The sequence below is a fragment of the Crocodylus siamensis genome, chromosome 2, assembly GCF_052110815.1.
Source record: "Crocodylus siamensis isolate JL-2025a chromosome 2, ASM5211081v1, whole genome shotgun sequence".
NCBI classification, from domain to species: Eukaryota; Metazoa; Chordata; order Crocodylia; family Crocodylidae; genus Crocodylus; species Crocodylus siamensis.
The window spans coordinates 179,195,212-179,219,625 of NC_143396.1; the positions used below are offsets into that span (position 1 = coordinate 179,195,212).

Consider the following 24,414-nt stretch of genomic DNA (forward strand, 5'->3'; position numbering starts at 1 on the left):
GCCCCACTGGCTTACCTCAAAGGTGTATTTGCCCAAGGATACTGTCCAGTAAATGGATTGGTAGAACTCCAGTGGGGTCTGTACCAAGAAGGTTTTGCAATCCCTTGTAGTCTTGTGATCAATATACACTCAATCAGTGCATTATGCCAGCTAGACTGTATGTGGAGTTGGAGATCATCATCGTATTACTACATATAGGCAGCACCCCCTTTCCTCTGGCTATATGCCATGTATATAGGCATCTCTACAGAGCCCCACACATAAGTGATATCTTCTAGTAGTCATTTAAACAAGGCTTCTGACTGATTTGCACCAGCCGAACAACATTAAATAGTGTGGTTGGCCCAGCACAGACTCCATAGCAAGCTTTCCTGATCATTAATTTCTGGGAACAGCTCCCTCAAATGTAGTCTCTAAGACCCCTACTGACTGATGATTCTATGTAGTTGTGGCCAGTGAGTTTATGTTTGTCTCTGTGGATGGTAGCTTCATTGTGGGTTTCACGCAGAGAGAACCTGCTTCAGGTGATATCCACTTACTGATGCTTCCCTGGGTGACTGGCAAGACCACTGAGCTCATTCCCAGGAAGCTAATTCCTGTATGTAGCTTTTATGTAGGAAGAGATGTGGGCCACCACTGGGAAGGACTGTTTTCTCTAATCATTAAGGTATTATTCGTTAGACACAGACTGCTGAGAAAAATGTATCAGTGTGGATAGGGAGTGACCTTGGCAGGAGTTTCCCATCGTCAGCAGATGAGGAAGTTATTTTGGGCTGGGTAAGAGTAAACCCCTATGTTTTTATTTTCAGTGTTCTCTCGCTCAGTCTTTGTACAATGTGACAATGAGCAAACTCAGAGTTCAAGGGCTCAGATTTTGATTTCATTTATGCTACTGTAAATCAATCTAATCAATTATGTGACTTGCAAGTTAACTGAAATCACTGTCCCACTGGTGTGATGTTTGCTGGAATTCAGAACACACAGTCCTTTACTCCTTTCTGGCCACTTCATGTGTGCGCTTCACATGCTGTGAATAGCTTGAGAAATAACTAACAAAGTGTGCATTTGTGCACACTTGCATGTGAGTTTACCATGCCTTTGAGAACGCAAAATTAGTATGAAAAAGAACACTTCATATATTACTTAAATAGGAGTTAATTTTTAAATGTATTTACTTTCTAGAGTTAATTCATGTCCTAATATAGTTTAGTGTCATTTCTAACAGCATTGATCTAGGTTATTCATATATTCACTACTCTTTTGTGGCCAAAGAGGTCAAGGAAAAGATTAAATACGAGTGTGCTTAATAGCTCATTTAATACTTTTCAACCAAATAATGCAAAAAATCAGCTCATTAAAATAGTAACAGTGATAAAGATAAGAATTTCATATACCAGGGGATGTGAGCCCATTTCTTGAATAAGTGAACTGTAAAGTCTCACATTGCAAGAAAACCCCATTATAATTACATCCTACTGGAGAGGATTTCTAGAGAGAGCAACAGTTATTTTAAACTTTATGTTCAGTGATTTTTTTTGTCTGTAATCATGACAGATTACCAAGTGTTTAGCATTTTAAAAAATACATAACTACTCAAACAATTCTTGACTGCAACTAAGTTGAGCCCAGCACAGCCCAGTGTATAGACCACACTGCCTTTTGTTACTTTTGCACTCCCTGGTTTCTGCAGTTGAAAACAGATGCTAAGGCTGCTGTAGCTTAAATTGCCAGCAATATCCTAGAGCTGTTCAACAATCGAAAACATGCCAAGCACAATGTATTTCTGGTCATGCCACTGCCCAACCCCCCTCCATTTCTGTTCATACCCCCAACATGTCCCTACACCAAGGGCTGCAAAGTGAATGTTTTGCAGGTCTGTTTTACAAGCCACATGTCATGAGGGAAATTCTGCTTCTTCCAGAAGTACTCCCTATTTAATAGATCAACAGCCTTCACAAGGCATGTGTGATTATAGAGCGAGCATATAGGCGCTGCCCCCAAGCTTGAATTATTCCATAAAATAGGAATGTAGGTCTGCTTCCAATATAGTAAAATACTCCAGTAAAACCTCTGCCTCACAGGACATAATGATACTGCAAAAACTAAAGGTCAAATCAAGCAGGATCAGAGGACATGGACGTCATGGCTGACTCAGCACTGGAAACTGGTAAAGTGTGGAGAGAATCAGCAGTTACATAATGAGAGCAAAGGATGAGAGGATAGAGAGAAGGCTGAGAGCAGATAAATACTCCTCAATATTGATCGACTGTAAGGCAGTGCATGAAGGGGATGCTAGTGACCAGTGTTGAAAGGGTGTGTGTGGGTTAGAAAGTAGGAACGCTGCAGCAGAGGTATCAGAGAGAGAGCAAAGATTGGTAAACATTAAGCCAAGTGAGCAGTTGTTATGGTGAGTGGCAAAGTTTAATGAGGAATTCAGATCAAAGAGTTTGGGGAAGCTAGTTATGAAGAGATGATCTTTTTAAAGCCAGTGTGGGTGTTTCACAGACCTTTAGAGGAATAAAGCGGAAGAAAGGAGAGGAGTATAAGGACAGGTAGATATAAAGAATATATAAAGTAGAGAGGGCCAGGATTGAGGTAAATGTCACCAAAAGTGAGGCCATGGATGCAGATGCTGATGGTGGGAGAAGGAAGTGAGATCAGGGTGGATAAGAGAAGAAGAGACAGACCCCTTTTGAATTGTAGAGTGATGAAGATGGCATGAAAGGGAAAAGGAGAGGGGCTTCAGGACAGCCATGGATGGGATGGCAGATTAACAGGACAGCAAAAAAAAGCAGCGTTTGAGAAATGCTGTGATGGTACACTTGCAGTTCCCCTGCTAGTCTTCTAGAAAGTGCTCTCAACACTCTACTGGAGAGAAGGAATAATTTGGCTGAGCTAGGGTACTAAGAGGATCCGGGCAAGGGAACTGAGAATGTATGTAGGATACAGCTGGAAAAGAAATACATTGATCCAACAAGGCACTGTGCTGTCTTTTCTCTTAAAATAGTCCAGAAGAGTGTGCCTTGTTTTACATAAGTGTAGCGGAATTAGGTTCAATAACGGATGTTATGGTCATCCTTGCAAATTACGTTGGCTATGTCCCTTTGGCTTTGGTGTTTTAAAATAGTAAATTTCTATCTATATAACTGTCAAGTGCTGATCTAAGCATACAACCCAGATAGTATTTTAATGCTTAAAACAAGTATTCTTCCCATAAGTAATCACTACCTTCAACAGATGTTATGAAGTTGCTGCATCTTCGGTGATTCAGGAGAGAGAGTGGCATTTGGGGACCAATCAGAACTCTCTGTGGAGAAAGGAAGGTAGGTTTCTGCCATATAGAGGAGCAGATTTAGTGATGCCCACATGGAATAGCCCCAGGCATGTCACAGGGGTCTGCTTCTTAACATCTCCATTGAAGCCATTCAAGATGGGGAATGTTCACATAGATGGTTTTCAACTGCATAGTTAGAAGATCCACTGCTGTATGAATCTCTTGGTTGAGCCATCTTTTTTCCAGGAGCTGTAGAAAAGATTTCATCCTTGAACAAAGTAAAACATTCAAAAATGTTAGGCAACTCCATGAAAAACATTATCATACCACAAAAGCAAAATAGAGGTGCAATCTTTTAGTCACAGAGAGAAACGGACAACTGATTTTTTTTTATGGGAAGCTGTAAAGTGAAAAGAGGTGGTCACAGGAGGCTCTCCTGATCTAGAGAGGGCTCCCCACACAGCCCCACCAGAGCCCATGGCTAGAAAGAGGTATCCTCCAAGGCCCAGGGAACTGTAGCCAACCGTGATATTTAAATATGTGTACGCAGGATAACTTGGTAGGAAAGCAGCCTAGTTTTGAGAAAGGAAGCTGGCTGCTGGGAACATGGACACCCGCTAGGCATTTCCACATACTTGTAAAGTCTGTTGACACAGGCTTTACACGGGCACAACGTGATGCTGGAGGGATCTGAGTGCTTTCACTTGATAAGCCTGATTTTCCACTGGCTTGGCCCTGGTACAGAGGTAAAGCACTATGAAGTAAGCTGGGCATTAGAGAACCAGACCCAATGACTCTAATGCTAATTAAAGACTTTTAACACTGTGCAGTCATTTTACAGAAATGCTTGCACCTTTATATTGGTGTAACTGCACTCGTCCTAGGAGGATACCTTGCTTTAACTACATAATTTCTACTCTGATATCCACTGTTAACTATGAGGGTTTCCCTCAACCAGGCTGAGCAACGTGTTTTGTACCCCACACCACATTAATACAACCTTTGCCTTTGTCCCTTGAAGACAGCCAGCTTTTCTAAGCATCAGACTTTTCTTTCCTTTCACAGTTGGCTCTAATACCATGCAAGAAGTGGGGTGCAGAAAGTTTGGAAGTTTGGAAGAATGGAACTCTGAAGTATTTTGCTTCCTGCCAACTTTTTGTACTTGATGCCTGTTGTGTTTGGGGTTTCCCTTAGATTCAGAGGTTCAACAGACTACTCAGGGTTGGGATGGACCGCTAGCTGATAATAAGCCGAGCAACTTAGAGTGTACCTGGTTAGGAAATATGGACTTGAGAAAGGCCTTAAAGGCAACCTTAACTGGCAGAGTAGATATAACCTAAGAGAATAAAAGTGAATGGCTATCCTATTACTAAAGTCCTGACAGAATATGTTATGTTGTGAGAGTTGATGGGGGAGAGAGAAATGGGACATATTGTCACTATTTATATTACTGCACCAAACAAGCAAAAGAAAAATCAATTCATTTTAAGCATTGCTGGCTTAAGTCCTTCTATTGTAAGAGGATCTTATGGTCTTATCACAGGAATCTCAAAAGTATTAGACATGAGATGATAATATCGGCCTCTAGCAATTTGTCCCAGCACAGAAGAAAAAAGAAAACAAAATGAAACAAAAACGACCTTCCTCCCTCATTTATGAATGTGTACCATACATGGAAATAATGGTTACTAAGATTAACAATGTTGCTTTGTGGCTTTAACTTCATCATCAACACTTCCTATTTTGGTAAACAGAAAATTACCTTTTCATTATCAAGCAATTCTTTCACATCACCCAAATTCTGTTCAATCATATTTTAATGATTATTTTACAAAGATAAAAGTTGTTTAAAAATATCTACCCAAAAAGTGTAAAAAAACAACAATACTGGCCTTAGCTGATGGTAACCATAATGAAAAATATCAGCATTGCCATCTAGTGAGCATCCCAGAGTAGTGCAAGAATGGTCTTCAATTAGGAGAAACAGGTGTTAATATTTCCCCAAGTGGAGTATCAGTACAAATATGAAGCATTGGTGTAAAAACATTAGGCAAGGCATCTGATGAATTCATTGTGAAACTGGTAATTAAAGTGAGAATGTAAGCCATGGGAAAGGTGAGAGAACAAAAGTAATAAAATACTGTTACTGGCAACATATGGGCATCATTAAAAAAAGGTTGAAAAGTAATTAAAGAAGGTAAGATGACAATAAATTAAATTTATTTTGTAATAAAAGTTTAAATGCCAAGTTTTCCCCATATCTCTTTCATTTTAACTCTCATTTCTTTTTCCCTGTGTCCTTTATCTCCTCCCTGCTGTGATCTCTCACTGTTTCTTCTTTCTCATCATCTGCTCCTCATTTTCTCTTTGTCCTCTACCTGGTCTCTTGTGTCTCTTTCTTTCCTTCTTTCTCTTTTCTTCCCAATTCTTTTGCTTTGACCCTATCACATACTATTATAATTTATTATTTTATAATGTCCCAAAGTGTATCAGGTACTTCACAGAAGATGGCAAAGAATGGTTTCTGCCTCAAAAACCTTACATTCTAAATTAACATGACAACCAAGGAGGTATGAAGTGAGGAAAGCAAGGGTCCTCCGGGCATCATCCCCTACCACTGCATAGTCAGAACTCTACTGCTCTAATTTCTTTGTCTGCACTTGATCCAGTCACAGCATCCCAGCTTCCTTTTGGGAGGGAAGGGTAGCCAGGTTGGGGGAAGACTCCCTGGACCCCTGCTTTTGGGTTCCCAGGGGCTGGGTATTCCAGGGGCTGCCCAAGGTCTCCAGTACTTTCAAACAGCAACTTCCCCTCAAGATATTGTTCGGTTTCATTCCATTCATGGGAACTGACCAGGCTTCAGCACATCCCAGGATGATCTAGGATAGTGGATGGGTGGCCAGAAGGAGATGCCCCTGCTTCTGTATTCCCTTGCGGGGCTGGGTGCTCTGGGGGTTGCCCAGTGTTTCCAGGGCTTTTAAACAGAATTTTTCCCCAGGCTGCCAGTCACTTTCATTCAGTAGGCATATTTACTGTGTGGTCTACCATGGAGTAGAGTAGACAAATTTACTGTGCAATAAAGTGTCACTGTCTACAAGTGTGTGGCAATTGGGCCAGTGTAGACTAATTTACAGCACCATTGGATAGTCCCATCAAACACAGGTACTATCTGACAGCAGAGTAAATTACTGCATTCAGCCACACATATAGATGGTGAGTTTGGGATTACTTACTCTGACTCAAATTGCACTGAAGTTTAAGTCATAATAGTTGCACATATAGACATGTCCAATTTGTGGCAACTACTGACCAGGTTATTGGGTGTCCCAGCTGAGTTGGGCTAGGGGAGTGTAGCACGGCACTAAGGTGCCTGCTACTTGTAGAGCCAGAATAACTACTCAGATGCCGGTTGCTAGGGCAACTGGAGGGAGCCAGTGACCCACACCTGCTAGTGGTCAGCTGACCAGAAGGGGCAGGGCCTGGTTCCTATTTAAACCCCAGGACTGAGTCCAGGCAGGCAGTTCCCTGTTGGCAGCCAAAGAGGGAAAGAGCTCTGCTGGAGCAAGTAAAAGGAAGAGGCCTGAACTATATGAGCAGCTCCAGAGACTGGTGAGGGATGGAGCAACCCTAGGGGCTTGAATGAGATTTTAGCCGGACAGTTTGAAGTTATGTTATAGCCCAGGGGCTTGTGTTTTGTTTGCTGTTATGCCGGAGGTTTGGGTGAGGCTATTAGGGGTTGGAGGAGGCCTCACAGGGGACCCCAGCCCCAGAGAAGGGGGGCAAACCCCGGCGCCAGCAAGGTGCGATCTTAAAAGCCAGGGAGCTCTGGTGTGCCTATGGTACAGCTTTATTTTGGTATTGTTTTGGTTTTTTTTTGGTGGCCTGGGAGGTTACAGGCTGGTCGTCCCCTGGTTTTGGGCTTGCAGCCCTCCAGCTGTGGGGTTGGCAACCAGGCCTCTGGACCAGGCTCCAGATTGGAACAGGAAAAGGGGCCCCGGGCCTCAAGACAATGGAAAAAGCTAGAGCCTCGGAGTCAAACCCTGATTAGTGGGTTTAGACAGGGAGGCGTAGCTAGAGAAAATCAGGGTTAGTCCCACACAGAGGAAAGGCCCCAACATATCCTATACAATAGGCAGCCTCCCACTTGCAAGAACATCATCCTAATTTCCATCAAGACGTGGCAGGAGAGTATAGGGCAGGACATAAGAACCCCAAAGAAGGATCCAAGGGTGCCCCACGCAAGGCACGGAATACTAGGAAGATGGTGCTGAGGAGGGCGACCCATTACAAGGAGGGATGGAGGGAGGTTGGTCAGGTAGGTGGGGAGCTGAAAACTGTTTAATTAACCTGTATTGCTTGCATTTTCAGATGTAAGTGCAGGTAGAAATTATGCTGCCTTAGTGGTGATCTATGTGAGAGCCAGAGGTCTAGAGGAGTGTGGTTGTATGTATGCATGTGGAAATTGGACTGTTTAATGGAAGTCTGTGAGGCATGTTTGGATGGTGACTCACTATCAACCCCGGCGGGGTCTGACAGCACTACAAGGCCTAAAAGGAAACTGTTCTACGTAGAATTAGGGGTGCACCAATAGAGATTTTGGGGGCTGATACTGATAGTCAATTTTTAAGGAGGTTTATTCGCTGATACCTATCTGATTCTGATAAAGCTGCGTGCAGCTGGTAAGTCTCTTGTGGTGGAAGAGGAGGGGGGAGGTGGGGGTGGGGGGGGAAGTTCAATGTCCCCCGTGGTGTGGGATAGAGTAAGGCAGGGGCAGGCACTGTCCAGCCAGAATGGGGTGGGATGTAGGATGGAGCTGCAGCTCATCTGGAGTATGCGGTGGGAGGGAGGATGGCTTCCACCACTGCATGCACCCTGGGAGGGCATGGGGGGGGAACATGTGCCCCTAGATCTGCATGTGGTGGGGCAGGCAGGCTGCAGCTGTGTGCTGAAGCTGGGGCTGCACTGGGCACTTCTCAGCAGGGGCTGGGCTCGGGGCAGGCAGCAGCAGCACTGGAAGGAAGGGCTATGGGGGGGCTATGGCAAAATTTGGGGTGGCTGCAGGCCCCCCATAGCCCCCCTTCCAGCACCTCTGCTTTCCACCCCAAGCCCAACCCCCACCGAGAAGAGCTCAGCACAGCCCCAGCTGCAGCCCACAGCTGCAGCCCACCCTACCCTGCCCTGTCAGATCCAAGGGCACACCCTGTGCCCTTCTGGGGTGCAATCAGTGCCGAGAGCCACCCCCCTGTACCCTCCGGATGAGCAGCAGCTCTGTCCCACACCCTCCCTTGCCCCACCCTGGCTGGGCAATGTCTGACCATGCCCCTGCCCCCTCCCTCCCTCACCGTTGAGGGGCGTTGATCTCCCCCCACCACGCCCCTTCCCTCACCCTTCCCCTTCCACCACAGTAGACTTACCAGGTGCATGCAGCTCTTCAAGCTGCAGGGCTGTGCTCCTCGCTGCCTGCATGCTGTGGTGCAGCTGCGTGCACATAGGCATTTATAGGCCAAATTATCGGTCGCATCAGGCTGATTTCCAATACAGCCAATTTTCTTTATATTCGTGCCTATCTAATATCAGACCAATGTATTGGTGCACCTCTACTTAGAATCCTTGGGAGATTATACACAGGCACCTTTAAATTGGGTGAATCATATACCCAGCAGCATAACTAGGGCAGAGCAACTGCCCTTGTAGACAGTGACACTGACCTCATAGGGGAAGAAAAACGCAGTTGCTGCTGTAACTCCACAAGCATGCCAACAGCACAGAGGCAACTGTAAGTTGCTGCTGCCCCTTCATGTGGCAGCTGTCAGGGACTCTGATCAGGTAGGCCAGCCTGGGCCAAGTGCTGTCAGGGACTCTGACCAGGTAAGATGGTATAGTTATAGCACCTCTGTACTGTGGTGATGAAACCCAACTTCTGCCACAGCCCCTGATGTGTTGTTGCGTTATGTGAGCATAATTATGCTCAGTTGAAAGATGCTGACACACATAATGCTGCATTCCATAGTACCATACACATAGCAGAATCCTTGCTGATCCAATCTACCACCTACTGACAAGAATGGGAAAGTGAGACCAAAGGGGTGGGGACTGAACAGGGAGGCAGGATTGTAAGCTCTTTGGGGTAGTGGCCTGCTGCTTATTGAGTATTTGAACAGCACCTACTACAGGGGGCTCCAAATTTTTATGGGTCACACACCTTTTATTAAGTTTGCTAAATTGCTATGCATCCCTAAGATCTTGTGTAATGGGTAATAAAAAGTGGCACTTTGTCATTGTAACTATACTGTGACTGTTCTACCTACCTAAAAGATCTAGTCACTCTTCATTTTTTTTTCTTTTTCTGCCTTTTCTTCCATTTATATTTCCCCTGGCTATTCTGCTTTCTTACTCCTTCCTGTCATGTACCCTCTCAAAGTTCACCTCAAGGCTGCAGGGGTACATATTATCCAGTGTGAGAAATGCTGATCTAGTACAACAGAATCCTCATCCTTGACTGGAATATAAATAGTAGATGATGATAATAATAATAATGATGGCATATGCTTATAAACATCGGTCCAGTCTCCCTTTAGTACAGTCAAGCTTAGTAGTAGATAAATATAGCAGAATAATTTGGTCACTAAATCCACTGCAAATGATTCATTAGCTAACACTTTCCTATTGAACCTTTATAAAGGAAAGGGTGTGGTCTGGTACCATCCTTTCCACCATTAATGAGCTCCAGTCAAGCACTTAGGGAGTCACAGTGGTTCATGCACCCTCTTAAACCCAGTTTTCTGCATGGGCGTTAATAAAGAAAACAGCACAGCGGTGCCCCTTTAGAGCACCTCTGAATTGACCTAGTGCTGTAGTGCAAAGGCAGAATAATGAAGCACAGCTGTGCTGTTAAGTTCAGGGGAAGCTCATTTAGCAATGCAGACAGAATGATGAACCTCTCAGTACAGTGAGCAGGACAAGTCTCAGGCTGAGCTTTACATCATTAACAGAGTGCAAGGAAAATTACAGGGTGGGTATGCAACCTCATTTATGTTATCATAAATATGTCCGTCAGTCAAGTCCTGGCTCCTCCTACATGAAGGAAAAGGGCTCTGGATACAGGAAGGAGCTCACTTTACACATCATGCAGGCTAACTCCACAGTGGTTTTGTGTGCAGTCAAAAGCTGAATTTGGGTGGTGAGAAGGATGAACTGGCAATAAGGCCTGATGCATATGCTCCTCTGTGGATCCAATGTATACCAGAAGTGGAAAGGAGGGGAGCAAAGGGATAGTGCAGGCTCAGCACAGCAGTAAAGGCCTTGGAAGTCAGTGCAACACTAAAAGCACTGCGAGTGATGGAGTTTCCACTAAATAAAAACAAAGTACAAATTCACACCCCTCATTCCAGGGGCGTAACAAGGCAACTGGGCACCTGGGGCAGCAGCAAGGCACAGGGCAGTGTTGACTTCCAGTGTTGCTACCATCTGTGTGGCCATGTGGCTACAGTGGCAGCTGTCATTTTTTCTCTGCCTCCCCCTACCCCAAGTCAGCATCCAGAGCTCCTGTCCAAGTTGCCCTTCTTTAGTTATGCTACTGCCTCACTCACTATACTGGTGCAAGCGTGGTAATACACAACAGAGCTGATACAGTAACACTGCAATTCCAGATGGTAGGCAGGCTGCCCATAGCAAACAGTTTCCACTTCAGTAGTCCACAAGGATCTCCAAGTGCATTCCAAAAAGTAGCCTCATAACCCAGCTGTGATTCAGAAGAGCTATATCACCCACCACTGAAAGGAAGATGTTTCTTCAAAGAAACAATAACTTTCTACCAGTGCAAAGCAACATTACACAGCAGTTAAGATGAAGGTATGCTCACACTTGTAACCTAGGGGAAAATGGGAAGATAGAGCAATGGTGAAACTAGGGCAGGACAGTAGAGGCAGCCACCTTGGATGCTGATTTAGTTGGCAGGAGGCAGAAAAGAACGGCTGCCACCACAGCCACGTAGTCATTCCAGTGGCGCAGTAGCAGCCAGAAGTTGCCACTGCCCCCACGTGTCAAAGCTTCCCCAGGTGCCTGGCTGCATTATGATGCCTCTGAGAGAGAATGTCATTACCTGAGCTGGAGCACGGCCAGAACACCAAAATTAACCTTATGTCTTCTACACAAATTCCCTAGGGAGGCTTCTGGATATCATTTTTGTCTACCTCTCTCAAAAAAGACAGTATCTCCAACTGCACAACATGCTGCTACCACTGCGTTTGTTGATTGGGTCAGTGCTGATTCAGAAGCTCATGTTTAGCCCTGGTCTGAATTTGGCACAAAGAGAAAAAAGTGATACCTCCATAACCAGTGGCACCACGTGGACTTTCCTGGCAGGTCATGAATCCAGGTACTGGCTTAACTCATGCTGTAAGATATGATATAATCGAAGTGTAGTTTACTGACTGTCTGTGAACATATCCCTCCCAGCACAGCAGCCTTGAAAAGGGGCAGGAAGGATCTCAGAAAATATGTGTATGAGGGCTTGGGCAGGACATAGGCAGCCAGGCCTGAAGATATGCTCCTGAAGGGTAACTATGAGGTCAGCTAGGTGTGGGTGTAGGTTACCAGGGCATCAGGTCAGGGACTGGATCAATGGAGCAGAGATCCAAGAGATGAAGTCTGGGGTGCAAGCTGAGATCAGAAGGCAGGAGAATGAGAGAACCAGGTGCCGAGTTCCAGGGAAGAGCCAAGACCAGGAGCGCAGTCAACTAACACCAAGTCAGGAGAACCAGAGACAACAGCAAATGCAAGGCTTACCAGAGCAAACTGAGACTGTTACCAAACTGTGCCTATAGCCTAAGGCTGCAGGCATGCCTAAAAGCTCTGAGCAGCCAATCCAGGCACAGAGAACTGGGGCAGTCACAGTAGCCAGGGATCAGTCAGGTGTGGCAGCTCAAGAGCTCAGCTCAGCCAGCCTGACTGGCCAGAGGCCCTGACAATGCGTAAAGCTTCCTATTACATGCAGCTAGTGGAACTACTCCTTCAATTTATCTGGTGGAGGGTTTCTCCTTTTGGCACCGAAGGTCTGTGCTTTTATCCACATTGCTGATCCATAGTGTATGCATATCTGCAGCCATATGTTCCATATGAATACAAGGCCATGTTGCTTTATTGCATACCACTCGGTGCAATAGAAGCAAAGGAATCGGGAGTACCTCATCTGTGGGGACCTACCAAATTCATGGCAGAAGTGGGGTGTGTGGCAGCTCCTTTAATCTTTCATGTTCCCCTGTGTGCCCCTCCTTCCCCCACCATTGATTGGCAGAAGGGCCCCACTACTCCGTCCTGATTGTCGGGGAAGTGAAAACCATGGTTTTAAACTTGATGTGGTTTTTGCCTCCCTGCTGGTTAGCAACAGAGCTGCAGGAGCCCCCCACCAGCTAATCAGCGGCAGGAGGCAAAGGCAGCACTGTATTTAAAACAACAGTTTTCGCCTCCCTACTGATCAGAAGTGAGCTGCAAACAGGGTCCCTCTGCCAATCAGAGTGGGGTGGGGAGGGGCACATGGGGAGAACCTTCAAAATGAAAGGAGTTGCCATACACCCCACTTCTGCCATGAATTTTGTAGGTCCCTGCTCATCTAATAATAAAGGCCATCTCCTTGCAGCGCTCTTTGAGGCAAGTAATAAAGAAATATATTAAGGTAAAAATTTTCACAGTCTCCCTCCCAAAACCATCTTTGACACAGTGTCATGAAATGGAGACATTACGGTAAGCCCCCGCCCATTGCCACATAATTTTATATCACAGGGTCATAGTTACCAATTGAACTAGATTAGTATTGGCAAAAGTGCTTTTATTCTGGCAATTGCTGAGGATTCAAGCAGCAGAGCTGAAAGCACCACCGAGTAGCTAACAAGTGCCTGTTCTTCAGTCGTGCTGCACTGAAAATAGCTTTCTAAAGGGGGGGTAGCAAATTCTATTGGCTTTAACACCTGATTGAGCAACTTAATAGGGATAAAATTGAAAGTTAGAGAAGAATCATTGTTTATTTTACGGCTACATCATCATGCAGTCCATCCCAAAATGAGAGGTATTTCATTTTGAATCAGGCTCATGCCACGCTTTCCGATAAGCTTCCTCAGAAAAGAAGAGGGGAGGAATCTTTTTTAAACAGCCATTTCAGATGGCAATTCTTACATTCCAACTGGGTTAATGGTTCCATCTTCAATCAGGAGGAAGGGAGGCTTTTTACCTTCTCCCAATCATCACATCTGTCCTGGAGTGTTGCATGTTTTCGATAGACTCAGAATACACTGGCTAAATGCCCAGTGGGATGATTGTATTGGGCACCAATGAGAAAGTACACCAATTTCCAGTACAGTAAAACCCACAGCAATCATTTCAGAGAGGAAAGCATGGGCAACTGAGGCAAGAACATCATGACAAGGTATTAGGAACACTAGATCCATACTTCCAGTTCCTTTATTTTGCAGTTTTTGCCTGGGCAGCTTTCTGAATCTACACTGCTGTTTTGGTAGAAACTGTCCCAAGAAACCAAAACCAGACTTGGATCTTGAATTTGAATTCTTCAGAGACATCTGAGGGCTTGGATTCAGGAATTTGATGCTTTTCCTTATAAAAATAGGGCAGGTTAGCTATTACACTGGCATCAATTATATTCCGTTAACCCATTTCTGTGTTAAAATCTGGTCCCCTGCTGATCCTAAGCTAGCCTTTTGCTTTTTCCTATTATAGCAGTGAGGCTCACTGCACAATTTCAGCCAGATTTCGGTTTGTATCTCACTCCTTCTCACCCCCCAGAAGTTCAGGAACCTCTGATTTTGGTCCATCTCTAATTTTTGAGAAGCCTGTCACAACAACGATTTCGGGCTCCTGAAAAGCAGCACTTGCTACAACAAAAATCATAATATGTAGGGCTCAGTTCAGTGGCACTGCGGGGTTATGGGACAGGGCTTTTGCCCTTCAGAGCCTTAGAAATTTTTAGCATTTGGATAATGCCATTCCTAAACAGAGCATTTCATAAGCATCAAAGGAGCACTTTGATTCTGCCCTTCTTTGTACCTGACGTGGTCACTTACTGTACTCAAAATGAGTTTCAACCTTTTTCAGAATCATAATGGATGGCTCAGTTCTGTCTGTGGCCCAGCTGGGCTTTCTGCAACTTCTGTGTTTCCTAATGCTATGGAGTGTCTGCTTGTTCCTACAGCCAGTCACAAAATTGTGTAGGCTTTGGAATAGTTTATATACACTGGCTGCTCACAGTCCTGCTGCATCTGGGGATTGCCAGAGTGTAACAAAAATCCACAGAACCCTCATCTCCTTTGGCGTGCCCCCCTTCTTAGCAGTCAGGAAGAGTTTGCCTCAGTAATGTGAACCCTCCATTGTCTGGGGCTCTATGATGCATTAGGTGGTGTAGCCCAGTGCCCTGTGCATTCACCATCACTTCACACAGATGCAAATGTTATGCGAGTTTGTAGGCGGCAATAATCCAGACATAAAGACATGCCCTTACACTTACAGTGTAAATAAGAGAAATATAATATATGAGGATAACGAGGGAAATGCAAAGAGGTGCAGGATCAATATCTACGATAAGACATTCCAAGAACAAAGGTGGGTGCAAAGAAAGGGTTTGATGGGTGAAAAGGAAAATACTTGGCCAAGAAGATGGAGGAGGCTGTTCCAAGCTTTATGGAAGAAGGCCATCTCCATCACAATGCTCAGATGGCTCAGGCTTTATAATGAGATAAGCTCACATCCTTGTTCAGAATCTACATTGGGTCCAGGTTTTAACCCAAAATTCTGGAATAGAATTTGGGGAATGTAAAGAATATAATCTATGCTTTATCTAAAAAGGGCTGTCAAAGATATGGCCCACAGGCCAGATCCAACCTGCAGAGCTACATTGTACAGGTCTGTGGCTGGCCCTGTGCTGAGGCGATTCTGGGACCTCCCTTGCACACGCTGGATCTAGAGCCTGCAGTGCCCGCTGCAGCTCATCTGGGACATGTGCCACATGCAATGCCTGCTCCTGCTGGTTTGAAGTAGGCACTGTGTGCAGCGTGGGTCCTGGAGCAGACAATGCAGTCCCAGGGCATTTATAGATATGCTCAGGGGTGGGGGGACTTTAATTAGAATAGCTCCAAGAGCTGCTCTAAGTAAAGCACCAGGAGTGTCACATGGATCAATATCCCCATGCTGAAAAATGGGGGTGGAACACTTTAACTAACGCGTGTTGAACATGCTTTAGTTAAAGCACCCCTGCCACCATTTTGCAGTGTGGGGACACATATATATGTGACTCTGGAGTACACTGGAGTGCTGCAATTACCATGCTTCAATACATTGTAATTCCATTTGTATAGGCTACACATGTATAGGCACCCCCAGATTAGCCAGAGAGGGCACAGGATCTGGCATGCTGGGAGCGGGTGGGGCAGGTCTATGATCCAATCTGGGCTGCAGAACTGCATCCAGTGCATGGACCAGTCCTGTGCATCTTATCTGGCCCTATTTAACACCCCTGCTCTAAGGCATCTGTCTAAGGTATAATATCTCTACTAGCCCTGTTCTTATGATCCAACCTGAATCCAAACACCTTACAATCTCTGGAGAAGTTAACTAAAAGAAAGTGGAAAGAAAGATAGGACTGACAAATGGAATTAATTTAACATCATGGTTCTTTAGTATATAGCTCCTATTGTGCATTTGTGCACTTCATAAAACCCCCACACAGCATCATACAAATAGCCTGCTCTAGAGAGAAGAACAAGTATAGCAGGGTCATCACAGGTAAAGATTAAATACAGTGAGAGAGTTCTGTTGAGAAAATCTGCACAACTCCCAGTTGCACTATAAGCCTGATCCAAAGCCCACTGAAGACAATGGGAAGCTTGGTATTAATTTCTACCATTAAATCTAAATGCACAGAATCTTTCCATCCCTAGAATTCATCAATTTCCACTGCTCCCCAGCCCCTTCATTAAAATGTAGAGAAATAATGATAAAAAATAATGCTAAATTAAATGTTGCATGTGCAGTACTAAGTCTTAGTATAGGTCTAAAGACCAGATTCAGTAATGTGTTATGTTACAGTAATATTACAATGGTGCAGAACTGGAGTACTGCAGTGGTAGATTAGACCCTACATTGTTATTACTTTTGGTGATGGCAGCTCTGCTCAATTAGGATTGAGTTGCATTGTCTCAGTCCTGGGGAAGGGGAAGCACATTTGGAGCAGCTGCAATGTAATCTGAAGGAAGATTTTTAAAAAGCCTTTAAAGCTTCCATTTAAACTGTTAATGGTAGTTTAGCTTTAGCCTTATAGAATGGGTTTAGAAGGGTGCATGCAGTTGGAGCACTGTGATTGGCTACTGATGATTTCATACCTATCTCTCAAGTACCCAGTAATTGCACAGGTGACAATATAATTAGACACATCAACTAAATGTTTCCATTAAAGGCTTCACCTAGTATCTAACATGGTGAAGGTGGCACAGCTGATCTCCTTTACAACTTACTATTTTCACATACACACACTGTTTGTGACTTTCTTGGCTGAAATATTTCCTTTAAGTGTACTAAGAGCCATCGTAGTTACAGCCAGTGATTTTACCCACAACTTGCCTAGCTATAAAGAGTATGAGTCCCTAGGCCTTGAGATAAAAGACTAATTCCTGTAGCTGGCTGCTATACCTAAAGCTGATGATTTGTGGATCAGGTAGGTGCAGAGGGGACATATAATAGTACTGAACAGGGAGTTAAAAGGGCATATTTTATAAGCTATCCTAGTCAGAGATGTTGTACTTAACTTCACAGTAAGTTTTTGAAGAGAGAAAACTTGCACAAAAATTGTTTGGGTTTTGATTTGCACACTTCCTGTTTTAAAGAAACAAGCATCATTTTTTAACCAATGTGCAATTTCTTTTTGAATCCAGTAATTCATTAATTATAGAAAGGAATTCACCCCTCTCTCTAGAGGAGAAAAAATGTAAAGCCTAACTGGAACTATTTAAATGAAAGAAAGATCTGTATTTGGAGTTTAATATAAATCTCTCCAAAATTTGTGGATGCTGAGATTAGACGTAACAGTTCTGCTCTTAGAAAGATGGGTCTTAGACATGACATTTACATTAGGAATAATGATAGTTTGCAGTAATAGCTAAGTGCCCCAGTCCTGAACCAGAACCCCATTGTGCTAAATTCTGAACAAACACAGAGCAAAAAGATGAATCCTTATCTGAAGCTCCCTGAAGCATCAGATGGCTTTGGATCTAGCACTCTCATTTAATAAGAACAGGAAATAAATATATCTTCCCATGAGAAAAAAATCTTCTCTGGCCAAGGTCCTTTTATATTGATTACATTGTCACAAAGAGGCATATACTCCATGTCATATAGAGAATAATCCCAGGGTAGGGTGCCTTGGCACAGCTGTTGGAATTGAGTGTGGGTGATGATGGGCAGGGAGTATGGTGTGGGAGGGAGATAGTGACCAGGATATTCTTATGCCTCAGTGATTCTGTACACTTATAGTGGTCCTTAGAGGCAATTTACAGCAAACCCAGGATATTCTAAATCACATGGGGGGGAGGGGGCATTTGGGCCTCTATCAACCCTAGTATATTGAAGAACTGAGAGACCAAAAAAGAATTTAGAAACAATCTCTCCTTTCCCCTCTTCATCTGTACCTAATATAAGCACAAGAATACAGGCAAATGTTTCAAATGAAGCTACACCATGTATAAGGCTGAAACATAACATTTTCACTATTGCTTCCTATTTCATGTTATACCCCCTGTACGTTTTGAGAGAAGATAAATCATATGAACCCCATAGTAGTTACTGAGGGTAGATATTGGAAGGCAAAAATTAGACTTAGCTGTCTAACTATTACTGCTTTTCAATGATATTTAACCATCTAAATGCCATCTGAGCCTCTGAAATCTATTTCTGCCTTCCCATATTTTCAGCATTCATTCCGTTGTCATGGGGCCCCTTTAGGGACAGATGAGTAATTGAGGACATTATTAGCCTTGCTAAGTGAGAGAAATTTTTTTATTTTTTTTAAATATATTTTATTTTATTGTGTTTTATTTTCAGTGCCTTGCTAGCAAGGAGACTGTACATTCCTCCTAGCTGTGCATTTCTAGGGAACTGCTATTATATTCCAGTCTCAGATCTCCTCTCAAAGCCTTCCGCAGTTGTTCTAGCATATAGAACCTGTTGTAACTAACTGGCAAAAACATCTACCCCTGGAAATTATGAATAAATCAACACAAGCTTGTTTAAAAAAAAGAGAAGTCTCCCCTCTCTAGGGAGAACTTCAGTGAATGAAATCTTTTTATTAAAACAGATGATCCTTTATCTAGACATTTACTCTAATAAAATAATTCCCTAGTGCCCTGGTTAGAAAAAGATAGATTTCAAACAAGCTTACTTTATACTTATACATGATTTCTATTAAAATATTGAAAATGAAAGCTTAAAAAGAGCGGGCCTAGTTTTTGGCTTTCCAGCCTTCATAATAGGAGAGAGAGATTCAACTCTGACGTCCGTCTCCACCTGCTGTCATAGTCATCTTCTGAGTAATGCTATTATCCAGATGTCACGTCCGTGTCGTGCATCATTTCTCGTTCATTTAGATTTTTTTTCTTTTGTAAAATGACTCCCCAATGAAGAGGAAAAGTGGAAAAGGAGAATAGCAATGCCACAAGATTAAAAAAATACTTTAAGTAAAGGATGTGTTTTCATTTCCCACCAAATAAAGTAAATATGGGAGTAAATGAGGAAAAAATGAAAAATTGTGGGGAATTTTGTAGGTGACAAGCAAAAATATACTAGCATTTCTTTGATTCCTTCAAAATAACATTTTTCTCTTATGCAATACTGTGTATAAATTCATCCCATTGAATTTCTTCTAAATTCTACTGCTTCTAATGTTTTTTCTAAATGTTGTTGGTCATGTTATAACTCCAGTGTACTGGCTTGGTAGGTAACTCTCACTAATACAGTTGTAGATGATGATGTAGATACTCCATACGTAGGACACACATTTGCTTATGGTCAGGGGATGGCCTGTGCCATTTGTCAGGGTTTCCTCACATTTGTGGAAGACAATGGCTGTTCAATTGTTTTCTCCCTCTTTCTTTTACCCTGCCTTTCCTTCTTTGTTGGTCACTCTCTACAGAAGTCTGGGAAAGGAGAAATGGTTCCTGGTGACTCCAAGGGGGGTCCTGGTGAACAGACTTTCCCCAAATCCCTGCTGCTGGCCCCTGATAAGGTTGCAGGCAGCCACAAGATCCCCCCTCAGTCTCCTCTTGCGGAGACTGAAGAGATTCAGGTCCCTCAGCTTCTCATAGGGCTGGCCATGGAGGCCTTCAACCATACGAGTGGCCCTCCTCTGGACCATCTCCAGGTTCTCCATGTCCTTCTTGAAGTTGCTTTGTCGCATTGGCGACTCATATTCATCCTGGAGTCAATCCTGACTCCAAGATCTCTCTCTGCTCCTGTGCTGCTGAGAGGGTCAGCCCCTACCTAACCTATAACCATAATACTGGTTCCCTCTCCCCAGGTGCAGCACCCTGCACTTGTCCTTGTTGAACCACATCCTGTTCAGATCCATCCACTTCTCTAACCTATCCAGGTCTGCCTGGATGCAGTCCCTGCCCGCCGGTGTATTCACTTTGCCCCATAGCTTGGTGTCATCAGCGAACTTGGACAGGGTGCTCTCCACACCCTCGTCCAGATCGCTAATGAAGATGTTGAACAGCACTGGCCCAAGGACCGAGCCCAGGGGGACTCCGCTGCCCACACCCTCTGTGTGCGCCCCTGAAGCCAGTTTGCCACCCATGCAACTGTGCCTTCGTCAATGCCTCAGTCCCTCAGCTTGCCCACCAGAATTGGGCGGGACACTGTGTCGAAGGCCTTCTGGAAATCCAAGAAGATGACATCGACTTCCTCCTTCACATCTAAGCTCTTTGTTGCCTGGTCATAGAAAGAGACCAGGTTAGTCGTGCAGGATCAGCCTGGCACGAACCCATATTGGTTACCCCTCAACCTCACTTCCCTTGCAGGGCCACAAATGTGGCCCTTGATAATTTTGTCAAAGACCTTCCCCAGGACAGAAGTGAGGCTGACTGGCCTGTAGTTGCCAGGCTCTTCCTTCCTCCACTTCTTGAAAATAGGGACTGCGCTGGCCCTTTTCCAGTCCTCAGGGACTTGGCCCGAGCACCAGGAGTCCTTGAACAGCCGTGCCAATGGCTCCACAATGACACCAGCCAATTCCCTCGGCACCCATGGATGAAGGTCATCCAGGCCTGCCCACTTGGATACATCTAAACCCTCCAGGTAGTCCTTAACTAGGTCTGAACTAGCAGTCGGGGGACTCGCATCCTTCCTGGGCCTCTCTATGCTGTCACCCGAGAGCACCTCATTGTCAGCAGACAGGAACACGGAGACAAAGAACTTGTTGCCTTCTCTCACGTGTTTGTCACCAACTGCCCTGCCCTGCCTCGTAGGGGTCCGAGACTTCTTCTTGCTACCTATATACTTGAAGAAGGACTTTTTGTTATCTTTAATCCCAGAAGCTAATCTAAGCTCCAGTGCTGCTTTAGCCTCCCTTACCAAATCCCTACAAGCTCGGGTCAGGGAGGTGTACTCCTCCTTTGTCCCTGCCCCCTGCTTCCACCGCCAGTACGCTTTTTTCTTTGCCATCAGGCCAGCCTGGATATCCCTGCTCAGCCATGAAGGTTTCTTGGACCCTTTTCCTGCCTTCCTGCACAGTGGAAGGATAGCCTCCTTGAGGGAGGACCACCTTTCCTGGACCCCCATACTAGCTACCCCCTGGGCTCCGAGTGCCTCCCTGACTACTGCCCTGAGCACATAGAAGTTGGCTTTCCTAAAGCCAAGCATTTGTGCTGTGCTAGTAACCCTCCCCATCTTTCTCTGAATAGCAAACTGGATCATTTCATGATCACTGTCCCCTAGCCTCCCTTGTACTAGCACCTTCCCCCACCAGGTCATCCCCAGAGGCTAACACCAGATCCAGTATGGCATTTTCCCTAGTGGGGATGAGTACCTCCTGCACGAGGTGTAGGTCCTGAACGCACGTCAGGAACCTTCGTGAGTGGCTAGACCTGGCCAACTGCTCCTCCCAGTTGATGTCCCGGTAATTCATATCACCCATGACCACAACATCTTTGCACGCACGGCCTCCCCAAGCTTCCTGGAAAATTCCAGATCCAGCTCTTCCTCCTGATGTGGTGGCCTGTAGTAAACCCCTACCACCAGATCCCTCTCCCCCTGCCCTCCTTGGAGCTTGACCCACAGGATCTCAATTAAGCCTTCCTCTGGTCCTGTTTGGAAGGTAGAACTGGTATACGGTTCTCTAACATAAGAGCGCAACCCCCCCACTTTTTTCCCCTTCCTATCTCTTCTAAACAACCTATAGCCCTCTATGTCTAATGCCCAGTCAAATGTTTCATCCCACCATGTCTCCACTAGGCCAACCAGGTCAATTTTACTACTTGCAAGCAGGAGAGCAAGCTCCTCCTGCTTGTTCCCCGTGCTTCTTGCATTAGTGAAGAGACACCTTAATCTTCCCGAGGGAGCCCTGGGCACACCCCCTACCTGAGAGACAACTGGTCCCTTGGTATATACCTGACCTCTTACCTGGGCAGGTCCTACACCTGATTGAGTTTTCTCTTGCTCCTGTGGATCCCCATCCCCGATGAACTTAGTTTAAAGCCTGCCGGAGGGGGTCAACTAGCCTGTAAGAAAACACACTCTTACCTTTGGGGGAGAGATGGAGACTATCACGCCCCAGGATGCCCTCTGCTCTGAAGTGCGGGTCATGGTCCAGGAAGCCAAATCCGGCATGATGACACCAACTCTGGAGGTGCCAGTTCACCTCACAGATGCAGCTGCTCTGCCACTGACGGCCTCCACTAACTGGGAGGAGGGACAAAAAGACCACCTGGGCCCCCAACTCTCTAAGCTTGGCCCCCAGAGCCCTGTAGTCATCCATGATCTGGTCCGGACTACTCCTGGCCACATCATTGGTTCCCACGTGGATGAGGACCATAGGATAATAGTCGGAAGGCCGGATGAGGTCAGTGATCTTCCCTGTGATATCCCCAATCTTGGCTCCTGGGAGACAGTACACTTCTCTCACATTGGGGTCCGTGTGGCGGATGGGTCCCTCCGTTCCTCTGAGGAGGGAGTCCCCTATGACGATGACCGGACATCTCCTTCTCTGGGTCACTGGATAATGCTCAGTTGGTACGGATGATGGCTTGCTAGATGAGAGCATGGCTTCCTCCCTTCCTTCTTCCTCATGCCCAGTCTCCTCCAGCACTGCCAGGACCACATACCTGTTCCCCAGTTGTACTGGGGTGACAGTTGATGCAGTTACACGCTGCCTGTGATGCTGCCTGGCCCTGGAGGTGACCGTTCTCCATTCGCCTCCTGCAGACTCCTGGGTGGTGACAGCCTGAGGGAACGGGCCCTGCAGAGAGAGAAAGTACCCATCAATCTCGTGCTCCACGGCCCTGATCCCCTGCAGCCTGCTCACCTCTGCCTGGAGCTCTCTCACCTGCCCCTCCAGCACCGCAATCCTGGGACAGGTGAGAGAAGCCCCCACCTCCGTGTCCCCCCCCAGCCCCAGGGACCAAGCCAGGCAGCCCCCACAGGCAGGTGGCCCCACCTGCGTGGAAGCCTCACCGGTCCCTGGGCCAGGAGGCAGCCGTGGGGCAGGAGCCCTGGCTGCATGCAGCGTGACAACTCCCATGCTCTCGCCCCCACTCACTTATCTGGAGATGACTGGTGCTGCTGCTGCTGTCACCGTTGGCTCTCTTCCGCTGCCTGCAGCCTCCCTCGCACGCCTCCCTGTGTGAACCCCAGTGCAAACTCTGGCGCGCCCCTAAAGAGCATGCCTGTTTGTGCTCCCTGTTTGCACGGCTCCAGGCCGGTGCAGCTAAATAGGGTCAGGCGGGGAAAGAGTCCCCTGCCCAATCACCAGCACTTGGCCCCACTCGCTCCCTTCCCCCGGCTTACCTCCTCGTTGCCGCAGCTGTCCCTTAGCTGCCGATTGCTGCCGCTGCTGCTGCCGCCGCTGCCACCACCACCGCCGCTACCTCAAGAGTCAGGGGATACCGGGGCACCTTGGGCTCCCTCCAGCATCCTCAGCTGACTGAGCTTACTTCGTCTAATATTAAAAAAGGAAACACTTCTTAGCAAACTTAATACATTTCTTAACAAATTTTTCAGTCTTTGAATGCTACATTTAGATTTTATAGACCAGTGGTACTCAATCTATGGCCCATAGGCCAGATCTGGCCTGTGGGTCTCCTTCCAGGTCCTGAAATTTGGTGCTTGGGGAACAGTGTCAGCACTATTTGCCGCTCCCCTGCTGCCAGATTTCTGGACCCACATGGAGCCCCAGGGATGACATGGTCTTGCATGCTAGTTGGCACCAGCATGTGGGGGTCACTTCATAGCTGGATCTGGTGCATGAGATTGGGCAACGTGTGGGATTGGGCCCATGCATGCAGCTGGATCCAGTGTGTGGGACTGGGCTATACACTGGGTTGGGCTGGCATATGTGGCTGGATCTGGCTTGTCAGATTGTACCCACAGTCAAACCCTAACCTCTAACTCTGAAGTGGATCAAACCTACAGACTGATCCTTTGTGTGAAATCTGGGCCATGGACCAGTGTTGCTCCACTCATCCAACCCACAGGCTGGAAGACACTTTGGCCTCAGCATTCTTCATGGTTATATTTAACTAAGCTGAAACTAAGCTTTCTTTTCACTGATGAGCCAAGAAGTTCAGAATAACCCTTCATATGAGGAACTTAACCCTGGACAAGGAACACAGGAGTATACAAAACTGTAGTGGTCTCTGAGATCTTGTTTATAGTTAAAACGTGTTTGGAAAATTTCCCCCACTGTCCTAACACTGGTTCAGTATTAATGTATCAGGCTCTGGCTACCAGGTACCAGCCGTTTTTTTAGCCTTGATCACGCTTGTTCTAAGAATGGTTGGAAAACAAAGAGCAACGTAGGCAGCATTCATCCAGTAATAAACTGGATTCTCATTTACACTGGGCCCCTATAAGACTCATTTTCAGCACCACAGCAGGAA

General features: G+C 45.8%; 1 long non-coding RNA gene across 1 annotated transcript; it reads right to left on the reverse strand.

Moving 5' to 3' along the window:
- Positions 1 to 3,275: 3,275 nt before the first annotated feature.
- On the reverse strand, positions 3,276 to 23,442 carry LOC149871404 (uncharacterized). The gene is made up of 3 exons (XR_016440527.1): positions 23,324 to 23,442; positions 22,061 to 22,775; positions 3,276 to 3,542 (listed from the first exon to the last, which is right to left on the reverse strand). It is a non-coding gene; the product is annotated as an uncharacterized LOC149871404 (long non-coding RNA).
- Between the last annotated feature and the right edge of the window lie 972 nt (positions 23,443 to 24,414).